We start from the raw sequence: 11,980 nt of genomic DNA, 5'->3' as shown, positions 1-11,980 counted from the left end.
TGAGCCCAGATGATGAGGTAAGTCCAATACAAACCAGCCCAGTACATGAATTTGCTACCACTATCACTTACGTTAGTGAATTCAACATCTCCAATCTTACTAAAATTGAAGTAACATAAGATTGAGCCTCAGAAAATAATGCTTAAGTAACAATATTTTATCATTGGAAATTTTTGAATCAAGAAATTCTGCCTGGATTACAGCACCTCTCAGGATGAATAAAAAGACAAAAAGAATTCTATTAAGGATAGAAATACTAGATCTGTGTTATGATCCATAGAAGGAAATGCAGATGAACAATAAATAAAAAAAAACACACACAAAGTGCTGGAGGAACTCAGTAGGTCAGGCAGCATCTATGGAGGAAAATGAATAGTCGAAGTTTACCGAAATAAAAACAAAAAAAAACTCAAGTCAGTCAGGCAGCATCTGTGAAAAGAGAAACAGAGTTAATGCTTCAGATGAAAGACTTTACATCAACGCTGAAACGAGCTGCCTGTAAGCTCAACATCAGTTTGAACCTGAGCTCAGGCTTTTGCCTCCTTATATTTGCAACATAATGTTTACCTCTACCTCAGTGTTATCACACCTAACTATATCAGCCTATCTGCTACTGTAAATCTCATCCACTACTTTGTCATTTCTAGTAGCATTCATCTCCAGCCTCCCACCCTCACTGATTGGAGAAAGAGAGAAAGGCTCAACAGCATTCTGCTCTGTGAATCCAGCCGAGAAGAGGCTCTGGATGAAGCCTTCTTGATGTGGAGCAAGAACCACAGGTCCAATATTAAAGACAGCAAATGCAAATGATTCAGAATGTGCTTGAAATGTTGTCAATCAGATAAACAATGTTGAACACATCAAACAAGATGGTGGAGGAACTCAGTGGGTCAGGCAGATGAAGTCCAGATGAAGGGTTTTGATCTGAAACATCAACTGTCCATTTCTCTCCAAAGATGCTGCCTGACCCAATGAGTTCCTCCAGCACCTTGCTTGTAGCTCCAGATTCCAGCATCTGCAGTCTCTTATTTCTCAATGTTGAACTTATATATGTCTGATATTAGTGTAAAATGCAATTTAAAAAGTGGGACACATTTTGATATATCTGATATATTTAGGGTTAATTTGACATTGTCGCCTGATTTTTTTCTGCTTGTTTTGTCATGAAAAATGTTTCTAAATATTATCAACATTGCAAAATATCTGTCTGCCCAAAATGTTCAGGCAGTGACTAATAAAATACTTATACAGTACTTGTCACCATTAGTTATTCTGCCTGGCTATGTTTTGCCACTATGAATGCTAATCACATCCATTATAATGTTATTTTACACAACTGCTATTATGTAGACCTGTACAATAGAACATAAAATGTAATAATTCCAATTAGACAGCTTAGCGATTGTAAAGGCATCATTGAATGGTGTTAATGGCTGTGGCTTATATTCACCTGAGAGCCACCGATAAATCTAGGTTAATGAACCGTAATAAAAGGACACCTGTTTCATGCTTCTACAAGATAATTCATTGAAAGCTCAGGGAAAATCACTTACTGGAAAAACAAACCAAGTGAACATTGAACTCTGAGATTAAAAACAAATTAATTCGATGTGGAGATATTAGCTAAATCTCTTTAATGAAAGCGATGTGGAGGTTAAAAGAAAACACTTGAAAGATCTCAGAAGAGTGGAAAGTGCAAAGCTGAGTCATCAGGACAAGAGTGCAGCTGTGCATTCAATAAGATTATTGTCTGCTGCAGAAAAGGGGAGCTCTCTTTCTGCTTCAGACCTGAAGGGCAGGGTTCACTCATCAACTACTCGGATTTTGTTGAAGTATATTTCTATTACACTACATCACATTCTGTTGCAATATACTTTGTCACTCCACTCTCTAAAATTGTCTGTCACTTAAATAAAAAACAATAAACTCCTTTAATGTCACAAAATATCCCGGGATACTTGACAGCCAAACAACATTTGACAATAAACCACATAAGGAGATACTAAGGTAGATAACCAAATATTTGGTCAGAGGGAGCTTACAACAGGAGGAAAGAGAGTTAGAGAAGTAGAAGGGTATGTGGATGGGAATTCCAGAGCTTGGGACCTTGGCAGGTGAAGATACAGCTGTCATTGATGGAGCAAATAAATTCAGAAATGTTCAACGGGCTTTTAGTAATTGATACCAATAACATGTTATGTTGTTTGTAAAAACCCATGTAAAAAAAACAATTTTATGGGGCATAGCTGGAAGTGAGCACAGAGCAGCGATCTGGGGTCATAATGTTACAACGTAACCTCCAACGCCTTCCCTTGTAGAAATGGCAATGCAATGTTTGAAACATTGCTCCAAGAATACTTATTTTGACGTGGTCCATAAAGTTTGATGATAATATATTTTGTTCAATTTCTCAAGCAGCACTTTTTTTTAAAGAAAAACACATATTCCTCTTTAAATAGATGATTTGGCTTGATCCAAACTGTGATTGATTCAGTTGGAAATGACATCCAGCATGGATTAATGGGTTAATGTGTCACATGACATGACACTGAGTCACACAGAGTACAGTTCCAGCTTTGTTTCTTTGACGCTGGGTAGAACTAACTGATCTTAAGCAATTCAGCAGATTGGACACGTTGTAGTTAGAAAGGAAGAAATTGCATTGTATTGCACCTTATGGTACCCACATAAGGACGTCATGTCCTGCGGACTGCTATTTGAAGCGCAATAACTATTGTTAAATCAGGACAAACACAGCAAACATGCTCACACAGAAACAATGATAGGTGACTGGCAATTCTGTTATTGATTGAGAATATATATTTAAAGTTCCTCCCCAGGTTACGAATGCCTAACTTATGTAAATTTAAAAAAAAAAATTATTTACAGCGTGGTAACAGGCCCTTCCGGCCCAACAAGTCTGCGCCACCCATTTTAAACCCAAATTAACCTACCCATACGTCTTTGCAATGTGGGAGGAAACCGGAGCACCCGGAGGAAACCCACGCAGACACGGGAGAACGTACAAACTCCTTACAGACAGCGACGGGAATTGAACCCCGATCGCTGGCGCTGTAATAGCGTCGCGCTAACCGCTACACTACCGTGCTGTAGCCTGCACATATAAATGAGCATTTGGGAGACTGGCAGGATGGATTTGCCGGCTGCTGCAAACCGAGTGGGAACTTGGTTTGTGGCGATATCTGAATGGTTGAGTTAAACGTCTTGGTTTAACTACACGTTGCTCTTGAGTGGCTGATGTTTTTATCTTAATATATAGCTGGGCAGCCGGATTTTGAATGCAAACTCTTCAGGTTGCGAAGTGTTCAGGGACAGAACTCTGTTGTAACCTGGGGAGGACCTGTACTCAGTTATAGGATACAGATGTCACTGGCAATGGCAGCAATTATTGCCTGTCTCTAATTGGTATTGGTATTGGTTTATTATTGTCACTTGTTCCAAATACAGTGAAAAACTTGTCTTGCATACCATTCATACAGATCAACTCATCACACAGTGCATTGGTATTGGTATTGGTTTGTTATTATCACTTGTACCAAGGTACAGTGAAAAACTTGTCTTGCATACCGATCGTACAGATTAATTCATTACACTGCGCAGTTACATTGGGTTAGTACAGAGTGCATTAAGGTAGTACAGGTAAAAACAATAGCAGTACAGAGTAAAGTGTCACAGCTGCAGAGAAAGTTCAGTGCAATAAGGTGCAAGGTCACAACAAGGTAGATCATGAGGTCAGAGTCCATCTTATCATATAAGGGAACCATTCAATAGTCTTATCACAGTGGGGTAGAAGTTGTCCTTAACTCTGGTGGTATGTGCCTTCAGGCTCCTGTATCTTCTTCCCGATGGAAGAGGAGAGAAGAAAGAATGACCCAGGCGGGTGGGGTCGTTGATTATGCTGGCTGCTTCAGCAAGACAGAAAGAGGTAAAGACAGAGTCCAAGGAAGGGAGGCTGGTGTCCATGATGCGCTGGGCTGTGTCCACAACTCTCTGCAGTTTCTTGCGGTCCTGGGCAGAGCAGTTGCTGTACGAAGCCGTGATACATTCAGATAGGATGCTTTCTATTGTGCATCGATAAAAGTTGGTGAGAGTCAAAGGGGATAAACCGAATTTCTTTAGCCTCCTGAAGAAGTAGAGGCGCTGGTGAGCTTTCTTGGCTGTGGCATCTATGTGATTTGACCAAGGCAGGCTGTTGATGATGTTCACTCCCAGGAACTTGAAGCTCTCAACCCTCTCGACCTCAGCACCATTGATGTAGAGAGGTGCATGTACACTGCCCCCTTTCCTGAAGTCAATGACCAGCTCTTTCATTTCGATAACACTGAGGGAAAGGTTGTTGTCATGACACCATTCCACTAAGCTCCCTATCTCCTTCCTGTACTCCGACTCATTGCCGTTTGAGATCCAGCCTACAACGGTGGTATCATCTGCAAACTTGTAGACGGAGTTAGAGCAGAATCTGGCCACACAGTCATGAGTATATAGGGAGTAGAGTAGAGGGCTGAGGACAGCCTTGTGGGAACACCAGTGTTGAGAATAATCGTGCTGGAGGTTTTGCTGTCTGTCCTCACTGATTGCGGTCTGCTGGTTAGAAAGTCAAGGATCCAGTTACAGAGGGAGATGTTGAGTCCCAGGTCTTGGAGTTTGGTGACAAGTTTGCTTGGGATTATTGTACTGAAGGCAGAGCTGTAGTCAATAAACAATAGTCTAACGTAGGTGTCTTTACTGTCCAGATGCTCCAGAGCAGAGTGTAGGGCCAGGGAGATGGCATCTGCTGTGGACCTGTTTTGGCGATAGGCGAATTGCAATGGGTCCAGGTTGTCTAGGAGGCTGGAGTTGATGCGTGCCATGACCAGCCTCTCAAAACACTTCATGATGGTGGATGTCAGAGCCACTGGTCGGTAGAAATTGAGGCATGTTACCTTGCTTTTCTTCGGTACCGGGATGATAACAGTCTTCTTAAAACAGGTGGGAACCTGAGATTAAAGCAGGGTCTCATCTAGGCTGGCAGCTGAATCTTTGAACATGGACCAGTCCACTGTCTCAAAGCAGTCATGTAGGAGCTCATCTGCTTCCTCAGACCAACACTGCACGACTCTCTGTACCGGATCCTCCCATTTCAGTTTCTGAAATGAGGTAGTACAGGGTAAAAACAACAACAGATAAGATACAGAGCAAAGTGTCACAGCCACAGAGGAAGCGCACTGCAGGCAGACAACAAAGTGCAAGGTCATAATAAGCAGACCGTGAAGTCAAGAGTCCACCTCACCATATTAGGGAACTGTTCAATAGTCTTATCAAAGTGGGATAGAAGCTGTCCCCCAGCCCGGCGGCACGTGCCCCCAGGCTCCCCCATCCTCCACCTGATAGGAGAGGGGAGAAGAGAGAATGACCCGGGTGGGTGGGGTCCTCGATAATGCCGGCTGCTTCACCAAGGTGGCGAGAGGTATAGACAGAGTCCATGGAGGGCAGGCTGGTTTCCGTGATGTGCTGAGTTGTGTCCACAACTCTCTGCGGTTTCTTGCGGTCCTGAGCGGAGCAGTTGCCATACCAAGCCATGATGTTTGCCCCTGAACTGAGCATACAGCTATAAGTCAGTTGGTGACTGGAGTCACATTGGACCAGACAAGGGAAGGATGGCAGATTTCCTTCCCTGGAGGCATTAGTGAACCAGATAGTTTTGCAACAATCTGGTAATTTCATGAATAACATTAGAAGCCTGCATTATTTTAAAATAAAAATCCAGATTTAATGAATCACTTAAAGTCCCCAACACACATGATGGGATTTAAATATATGTCTCTGGATCAACAGCCCAGAACTTTGGCTGCTTGTCCAGTAACTTAACCACCACACTGTCAAACTCCTGTGGCTCCTCTCACTATGAGAATACATAGCCATGGGATTTTTCATGTCCATTTCAACCAAAAGTATGGTGTCAAGTTGACCTCAAGCATTGTTTGGATAACAGGGCAAAAATCAGCAAGGGCTCCCCATGCATTCTGTGAGTTGCTGATTCCTGTTGGAAGATGTGTCTTTTTTCGGTTGTTAGGGGAAAGCAAGAACCAAAGTGAGAGGCCATAACCACAATGGGAGTTAAAATTACTGGGACAAGATGAGTGTGGTCATGGATGTGTGCCACAGGAAAAGCATTACATGTAGAATAGAAGTAAAACCTTGGTGTAGAACTCAGACCCAACGATTTTGCAACCTGGATACACTATATCCCAAAATTGCTTGGAGTTAGGTAGAGAAAGGGGGAGAGGGGTTGAGAAGGATGGTCAGGGCCAGGGAAGGGAGTACAAACCTGAGTTAGTCAGAGCTCATCTTTGAGATGCTGTTCAGATGAGCAGTGGCCGACCCAGAGTCCCGATAAGTTACCCAAGGCAGATTGTCAACCATCTGTAGGGGGAAATGGACGATCAAAGTCTTGGGTCGAGATGAAGGATAAAATATCAGCTGTCGATTTCCCTCCAAAAATGCTGCCTGACCCGCTGAGTTCCTCCAGCATTTTGCCTTTAACTTCAGATTCCAGCATCCGCAGCCTCTTGTGTCTCCAGATTGTAAACTATGTCCATTTGAGAAAAGCGATGTGCTCTACTCTGAGCATGTTAGGAGGACTTCATTATCATTTCAATGCCCACCTTCACTCCATCTTTGATCGATAATTTTACTAAAAGCAATTTAAATGCCTTTGGCTCCATCTAATGGACAAATTGGGCACTGGTCTGAGTTCAGGACAATGTCACTTGTACATATTTGGAATTATTCGAACAGCTTCATTCCTAGGGAGTTGGGAATAAGCCTGTCATTCTCTTTGTCCTGTTTTGATTTATGATGACATCAGCCCCACCCACAGCCATCCCTGTTATGCAATGAGGATCCCAGAATTTAAGTCCGCAGGATCCGCTGATGGAATTCCCAGACAGAATGGGGATGATTGAATAATTCCCATGTATCTCGAGGATTATTTTTATGCTTAACATTTGTACTTTGAACTCGCTGCACCTTGATGAAATAAGGGATGTAGATAGATTAAGCCAGTGGATAAGAATCTCGCAAAGGGTCAGGGGAAAATGTGGAATTGTGTATTTTGGGAGAAAAAATGAATTACCAGGATGTTGCCTTGATTGGAGAGCATGTCTTATGAGGATAGGTTGAGCGAGCTCGGGCTTTTCTCTTTGGAGAGAAGTAGGATGAGAGGGGACTTGATAGAGGTGTACCAGATGATAAGAGGCATAGATCCAGTGGACAGTCAGAGACTTTTTCCCAGTGCAACAATGGCTAACACGAGGGGACATAATTTTAAGGTGATTGGAGGAAGGTATAAGGGGGATGTCAGGGGCAAGTTTTTACACAGAGAGTGGGGTGGGTGCGTGGAATGTACTGCCTGCAGAGGTGGTGGGGGCAGATACATTAGGGACAATTAAGAGACTGTTAGATAGACACATGAATGATAGAAAAATAGGTGGCTATGTGGGAGGGAAGGGTTAGATAGATCTTAGAGCTGGATAAAATGTCAGCACAATGTTGTGGGCCAAAGTGTCTGTACTGTGCTGTAGTGTTCTATGTTCTATAAAATAGAAAAAGGAGCATATTATCAAGTGGTGAAAGATTGCAGAGTTCTGAAATGCAGAGGGATCTGGGTGTCCAAGTCCACGAACTGCAAAACGTTAGCAACTACTTAGTACAGCAACTAATCAGGAAAGCTAACAGAATGTTATTACTTATTACTACTTGGGGAACTGAGTACAAAAGTCAGGAGCTTATGTTTCAGTATATCGGGCATTGGTGAGACCACATCTGGAGCAATGTGTACAGGTCTGGTCTCTTTATTTAAGGAAGGATGTTAATGAAGCAGCTCAGGGAAAGTTTATGTGACTAAAAACTGGAATGGACATGTCATCTTATGGAGAAAGGTTGGACAAGATAGGTTTGTATCACTGGAGTTCAGAAGAGGGAGGAGGGCTTGAGTGAAACTTAATATCCTGGGGAATCTTGACAGAGTGAACGTGAAGATAACATTTCCTCTTGTGGGGGAATTCTAGAACTGCAGGCCGTTGTTTAAAAATGTGGGGTTACCCAACTATGACAGGGATACAGCATGATATTTTTTCCTCTCAGAGTTGTTAATCTTAGGAACTATTTTCCTCAAAGGGTGGTGGAAGCAAAGTCTTTGGTTGTTTTAAGGCAGTAGGTTGATACTTGCTCAAAAAGGGAGTGAAAAGTTACAACAGGCGAATGGAAATGTTAAATTGAGATTAAACACAGATTCGCCATGAGTTTATTAAGCAGTGGAGAAGCCTGAGGAATCAAGTGGCCCTCTCTTGCTTGTAATTTGTATGTTCATTATTGTCACATGTACCGAGGTACAGTGAAAAACTTGTCTTGCATACCATTCATACAGATCAGTTCATTACACAATGCATTGAGGTAGTACAAGGTAAAACAATAACAGAATGCAGAATAAAGTGTCACAGCTACAGAGAAAGCGTAGTGCAGGCAGAAAATAAGGTGCAAGGTCATAACGAGGTAGATTGTGAGGTCCAAGAGTCCATTTTATCATACTAGGGAACAATTCAATAGTCTTATAACAGCGGGATAGCAGCTGTCCTTGAGCCTGTTGGTACGTGTTCTCAGGCTTTTGTATCTTCGGCCCAAATGGAGAGGGGAGAAGAGAGAATGTTCGGGGAGGGTGGGGTCTTAGATTATGCTGGCTGCTTTACTGAGGCAGCGAGAAGTATAGACAGACTACAATTTGTATTAAGTAACCACATACATCTGAAGAAATAAGCTTTGAACACTTAAAAAACTCAAATATTACAGTTTCAGTCACCCTTTCAACTAAGACCACAAGTCCTGTTCTGTTTGCAGCTTATCGACTAGCTCAGTGCTGGCAACATTCTCTGTGAATGTTGTGATGTCTCTGAGCAGAGAGGCACATACATTATCCTGATCATATGACAGAGTAGCTCTCTGCCAAAGATGATGCAATATGGAAAATACTGGAAAAGGGGAGGGAAAGAAATCTTTCAAGTGATTTGTCACTCAGTAGTGTTTGGCTTCTTCCGTTGGTTCACGAGCTGCTGCAGACTCTTTGACCAGCGATTGTTATATTTAGCAGTGGAGTCAAGCTTGTCATAAACACTAAGTCCATGCCTCAGTTGCTCTCAGTGAAATAATTCATTTCTGTCATTTTTGGAAAATATCGCAATATGCTTCATGTCAGCTGTTTCTAATGATCTCCCAGTGCAGTTGTTTTTGCACTGTACAATGCAAATAGGCTTGGCAAACTGAAAACAACATCAGCTTGTGTTTAAGTAGTAAAAGTTGCTTATACTGAGCTAAAATAGAAGAAATGGCAGAAAATTAGTGAAACAGGTAGGTCTTAAAGGAGGAGAGGAAAAGAGATTTGGAGAGAGAATTCTAGAGACCAGGATCTCAAACATAATGGGTACCATGCACCTTATATGTTTGGAGATACCAAAGAGATGCAGATTTAACCTCAATTAATAGTGCTGGTGCAGATTTGGGAAGGATTTGTAAGGTAGATGTGAAGGCAGCGGTGTTTCAATACACCTTTTAACTGATGGTAAATACTTTATATCTCAGTGAAAAAATTACTCCAGAGTAAAAGGGACTCACAACCTATCACATTATCTGCATGTTTACCTAATGTGGCAAAAATCTAATTATTCTGTGATGCTTTGGAATCATCACTATTTGTTTCTTTTCACAAATGCCAAACCTAAGTATATAATCACATTGTCTGTCTGAAAAATACTTTAAGAATCAGAGTCAATATTAACATAAAGCTAAACATGAGCTCCAGATGTTCTTTATTTTTTCTCAAGTGTTCACAGTTCTCCAGATTTAATCTAACCACAGCTTTGTATAGCTGAACAATAACTTCTTTCTTGTATTCTCATCCTGATGATTTAAACAGTGCATTTGCTGTGAAAGGAGTGAAATGAAAATATGGTTCCCTCTGAGTGGACAACAGCTACTGGCTTCTCTTTAGCAGACCAGCAGAAGAAGGTCATAGAGTCACAAAGCATGGAAACAGACCTTTCAGCCCATTAAGTCTGTGCCAACCATCAAACACACATTTTATGCTAATCCTATCTAATTATCCACACATTCCCACCAACTCCCCACAGATTCTATCACTCACTTACATGCTAGGGGCAATTTACAATAGTGGAAACTGGAGCACCCCAAAGAAAACCCACACGGTCACAGGAAGAACATGCAAACTGCACAATACTGCACCAGAAGTTAGCATTGAATTCGTGTCACTGAAGCTGTGAGTCAACACCTCTACTTATTGCACCACTGTACCACCAAATTCACCAGTCTCCACTTTATTCTAGGTCAGTGGAGACACAAGAGAGTGCAGATGCTGGAATCTGGAGCAATAAATGAGCTGCTGGAGGAACTCAGTGGGTCAGGCAGTATCTGTGGAGGGAAATGGATGGTCGATGTTTCAGTTTGAGACCTTTCATCCGAACTGTATGTCAATTTGGATTCTATGTGAATTATCCCAAGACAGAACTCTTTCCCTTTCACCTTAAATGTATGCCCTCTAACATTTGTCATTTCCACCCTGGGGAAAAGCATCTACCTACCTACCCTATCTATGCCTTGCATAATTTGAGATACTTCTATCAGGTCTCCCCTCATCCTCTGATGCTTCAAAGAAAGCAATCCAAGTTTGTCCATCTTCTCCTTATAGTTAATACACTCTGTAATCCAGGCAACATCCTGCACCTTTTTCCAATGCCTTCACCTTCCTGTAATGCGGCCTTGCCAATGATTGCTTAGTTCCCAAAAATGAATATTAATAAAAAAGAAATCAAGACACAGTTGAGAGCATTCTCCATAAAAAACTGGACATACCAATGTAGCCAATTATTTCTCAGTCCACTCTCATCAGCAAAGTGTCAGAAGTTGCCAACAATAAGATAAGATAAGACAAGATATTTATTTATTAGTCACATGTACATCGAAACACACAGTGAAATGCATCTTTTTGCATTACTGAGAATGTGCTGGGGGCAGCCTGAAAGTGTCACCACTCTTCCGGCACCAACATAGCATGCCCACAGCTCCTAACCTGTACGTCTTTGGAATGTGGAAGGAAACTGGACCACCCGGAGGAAACCCACGCAGACACGGGAAGAATGTACAAACTCCTTACAGGCAGCGGCGGGAATTGAACCTGGGTCTCTGGCGCAGTAATAGCATTACACTAACCGCTACACTACCGTGCCGCCCCCAATAGTGCTACAAGCAAAACTTAATCACTAACAACTCATTCACCTCTGCCTTGCCAGGGCTTAGCCAGGACCATTTAGCTCCAGACTTCGTCACAGTCTTAGTCCAAACTTGAACCAAAAAGCTGAAGTGCAGAAGTGAGGTGAGACTTACTGCCCTTGAAGTCAAGGCAGTAATTGACCAAGTGTGGCCTCTGGTCAGTCAAAGGGAAAGTACTCACTCCAATGATTGAATAAACACTTCACACAAACAAAGGTGGCTGTGGTTATCTGAGGTCAATCTTCCCAGCAACAGGCCATCATTACCGGAGTTCCTCAGGGTGGTTATTCATCTAGGATATTCCAACAGTATTTCCAAGACCCAAGACCTCTGTTACCAAGATGAGCAAAAGCAGCAGGGGCAGTGAAACACCATCACCTACAGGTTGCCCTCCAAGTCACACACTATCCAGATGGAAATAGATTGCCATTCATTCACTGTTGTTGGATCGAAATCCTAGAACTCCATATCCAACAATGGAGTTTCACGAGAAGAACTACGGCAGTTCAAGAAAGTTGGTCACCACCACCTTCTCAAGGGCAATCAAGGATGGGAAGTAAATACTGCCCTTGTCAGCTATACCCAGAGGAATGAGTAAGTGTCTATAGCACACTTAGTCTTCAACCACCATTTAAGACAGCCA

This window comes from Pristis pectinata, chromosome 4, assembly GCF_009764475.1.
Source record: "Pristis pectinata isolate sPriPec2 chromosome 4, sPriPec2.1.pri, whole genome shotgun sequence".
Lineage (NCBI taxonomy): Eukaryota > Metazoa > Chordata > Chondrichthyes > Rhinopristiformes > Pristidae > Pristis > Pristis pectinata.
The sequence above is the reverse complement of the archived record's forward strand: the minus strand, read 5'-3'. Positions refer to the sequence as shown.